At 34.9% G+C, this 3887-nt stretch overlaps 1 protein-coding gene across 2 annotated transcripts in view; it reads right to left on the reverse strand.

The window, feature by feature from the left end:
* Window positions 1–3887, reverse strand: part of LOC106869132 (transcription factor Dp-1) — a 32689-nt gene that overhangs the window by 6837 nt on the left and 21965 nt on the right. The window lies entirely within an intron of this gene.

Below are 3887 nucleotides of genomic sequence, written 5' to 3' on the forward strand. Positions count from 1 at the left end.
GTTTCACAGAAAAAAATATATAAATATATAGTTTTAGAGAAAAGAACCGAAGTTCATGAACCTATCCATGAAAATCCAGTCACATATAGAAAAATTAATAAGTAAAAGCACAATAAATAAGTATAATATAATACAAAGTAAATATCATAAGATAAAGATAATAAAACGACTTATGTATTTACTTTGTATTATATTATACTTATTTATCGTGCTTTTACTTATTAATTTTTCTGTATGTGACTGGATTTTCATGGATTAGTTCATGAACTTTGGTTCTTTTCTCTAAAACTATATATTTATATATATATATATATATATATATATATGTGTGTGTGTGTGTGTATCATCTCAATATCTACATTTCCAGGCTCGTCTGGATCAGATGAGATAGTGTGTGTGTGCTTGTGTGAGTAAGTTTATATTTCCCTTGTTTTCACGTGTCCACTGATTGTAAAGTAAAGCCTTACTGACTGTTTTGGATGGTGTAATTTGCTTGCAGTCTAGTACAAAAGCATGTCCAGGATTCTTGATATGCTGCATGATTTTAGCAAACATAAGGCTTGATCATATTGTGTTATTTGTTGCCAGTTTTGTATGTAAAACATCCAGGTTGTTTGACAGACTAGACTATTACCTCACTTAGAAACAGACTAAGAGTGGCATTGGACTGTAAAGAAAACTTTGGCCAAACATACCTTTATCTGACCCATGTAAGCATGGAAAAGTAGACATTAAAAGATAGATATTTAGTTTCCATTTACACTTTGTTAAACTAGTTCTGATTATGTTTTTTAATATTTCTTCAGGTGTTGAAAATACTAGGAAAAATATTTTACTTTTTATATTTTATTAGATAACAGACAACCAAATATAAAATATTTTGATCATTAGTAACTATAAAGTTTGAAAGAGTTCTGTGGATTACTGATAAACACAAAAGAAAATCTACATTAAAGTAACTACATTTGTATTTCTGTCAACAATTGAAAATGAGTGAAAACAAGAAATTGATAAAAATGTAAATAAATGGAACCAGCAATTTCATGCAAAAAAAAGAAAAAACTCCAAGGACCGCTCTACATGATCTCAAACTACTAGAAATAGCAGCTAAATGCCACTCACATTACATCCTAATTATTACAAACACCACATATTTAACATACAGGTTATTTAAATGCCAGAAGCTAAAGAATATCATCCAGGGAAAAAATCCTGTATCAAGTGAAATTGTAGTCATGGCCGAAGCCAGTGCCATCTGACTCGCATCTATGCTGGTGGCACGTAAAAAGCACTGTTCGAGTGTTGAGCCTCGGAGACAGTAACATGTGACCAAGACCTTTCGCGATATACCATTCTGGTGTTGACCTGTTAAACCAAGTGAGACCATAGTCGTGGCTGATGTGGGTGTCAGGTCAATGGCACGTAAAAAACCCCCACTACTCTTGGAGTGGTTGGCATTAGGAAGGGGATCCAACCATAGAAACCTTGCCATATCAGATTGGAACCTGATGCAGACACCTGGCTTACAGCTTTCAGTCAAACCAGCCAACCCATGCCAGCATGGAAAGCTGACATTAAATGATGATGGTGATGAAACAATATACTCAGAGATGTGATCACTTCTGGAGAGGTTTCATTTGACCTAGTTCTGAAGTATATTGTTTTGCTAATGTTACACATCTTTTAATCTTTTAGTGTCCAAACTGGTCATATCGGGCCAAAATGTTCTACCTGTTTTATGCTCAAACTGGCCAGATCTGGCATCTCAGACCTACCCCATAATGTCATTGTAAATATAAGCAGTCACATCAAAATCTCAAAGCTACAACTTAATGCATAATAAATAAGTATTACATTTGCCAGTAAAGGCACAAGGCCCAGTGATTAGAGCATCGGGCTCACAATCATGAGGTAGTGAGTTCAATTCTCAAACCAGGTTGTGTGTTGTGTTCTTGCTTAAGACACTATTTCACATTGCTCCAGTTCACTCAGCTGTAGAAATGAGTTGCGACGTCACTAGTGTCAATCTGTATCAGCCATTGCCTTTCATTTCGATAACATGGACATCAAAGACTGGTATCTATGGGCGACTGCTAGCCTTTCATAAACAACCTTGCCTCAGAGGATAACTTTCTAGGTGCAATCCTATGGTCATTCATGACCGACGGGAGTCTTTATCCTTTACATCTAACAGAGATACCTGAATGCTAATAGGTTAAAGGAATTTTTTTGGACGACAAGACTCCAGCTCCTGACATTTAAACAACATACATATATTAATTATGTGGGACTGATAATGTTTACATTATAGGGCTTCTATTGCATAATCTGCAACAATCTTTATTATATCATGCATGTCAGAAGATAAAAAGAAACGATCACTGCTGAAATCTGTGGTCATAAATTAGTTTTCTTGATTGTATGACTGTAACAGGAATAAAGCCAATGCTAGTATGATCTCCGTAGGACCATAGATAAGTTATAGCTACCTGAAACAGTTTGGAAATGTAAGAATATATTTACTTAACTGACTATCTTACTAACAATACATTAGCAAATCCCTGCCCCTGAACAGCTTAAATTCACTCTTTTCTGAGGAATGGCTCAGGGTTAAAAGCTCTACGTTCCAACCACATCATCCCAGGTTCAATCCCATTGCATGGCACTTTGAGTAAGTGTCTTGTACCATAGCCTCAGGTTGGCCAATACTTCGAGTGAAGTTTTGTTAACAGAAACTATGTGTCAGACCATTGTCTAAGTGTCAAATGTGTATTAACACAAGATTAAAAAATAAAAAAACCTAAAATTTTCAAAGAGAAATACTCTACAGTATTTAAGCCAATAAAATTATGTCACTTCGTTGATTTTGCATTTCACATCCTATGAACATAAAATAAATTACCCAAGTACTAGAGCCAACATAATCAAAAAGCCCCAATCAAGATACTGAAACATGGCCAAAGAAAATATCCATGATTAGCTACAGGACCTCGGAGTTTGGTAAGAGAAAGGGATGAAACCACAAATCAAGAGTTGTAGTAGTAGGAAGAAGCAACACATTAAGAAATTGAGTTATCTGCAGCCTCAACAAATCCACCATCTAAGAACAGATACAGTCTGATGGATTTCCAGTTTCCGTATATACAGCATCTCTTAGGTAGCCACAAAGGGGATGGTAGAAGAGTATTACCCTCTTGCTCTGACACCTTTTCACCACTATCTCTTCTGTCTACCCTCTGGTGCTGGTGAACAACAAAAAAAAAAAAAAGATATCAGAGAAGAAAGGTTCTTTAACTTTACCAGAAGGAAGACAAATTCTTGAGTGCTGAATGATAAAACATTCAGTACACTTTGTAAAACGGTTGGTACATAAATGGGGACAAAATAGTTACAGTGGACTCTTATTTAATCTTGCCACGATTAAACCAACACCTGTAGTGTTAGAGTGACAATACAATTCACCCAGTATAGTGGGTGAATTTAATTGAGATACAGAATCTATAAAGTGGTTGATGAAATATTGGAGATGACACAGAAGAGAGAGGGCCTTTAATCTTAACCCCATTAGTGCCCAATTTCTTTTATTTAATTTATTACCAAAAATCTTTTTTTATACAACTTTATCTGATACTAAATATATAAAAAAAAAAATTTATTACAATATTTGAAAGACACTCCAGTCTTGATGACTGACTAAAAATATCTCAGAAAAATACAGGTGTTGCAGAAATATGATGGATTATCCTTCAGATCCTAAAAAAACTAATGGGTGAATGAGAATATAACAACTCTTTATTGACTGAGCCATGATAGAATGCACCCTATAAAATTACTGGCAACAGGAAGGACATCCAGCAACAGAAAACATGCCAAAAATGGAAAATCCA

The sequence above is a fragment of the Octopus bimaculoides genome, chromosome 3, assembly GCF_001194135.2.
Source record: "Octopus bimaculoides isolate UCB-OBI-ISO-001 chromosome 3, ASM119413v2, whole genome shotgun sequence".
NCBI classification, from domain to species: Eukaryota; Metazoa; Mollusca; class Cephalopoda; order Octopoda; family Octopodidae; genus Octopus; species Octopus bimaculoides.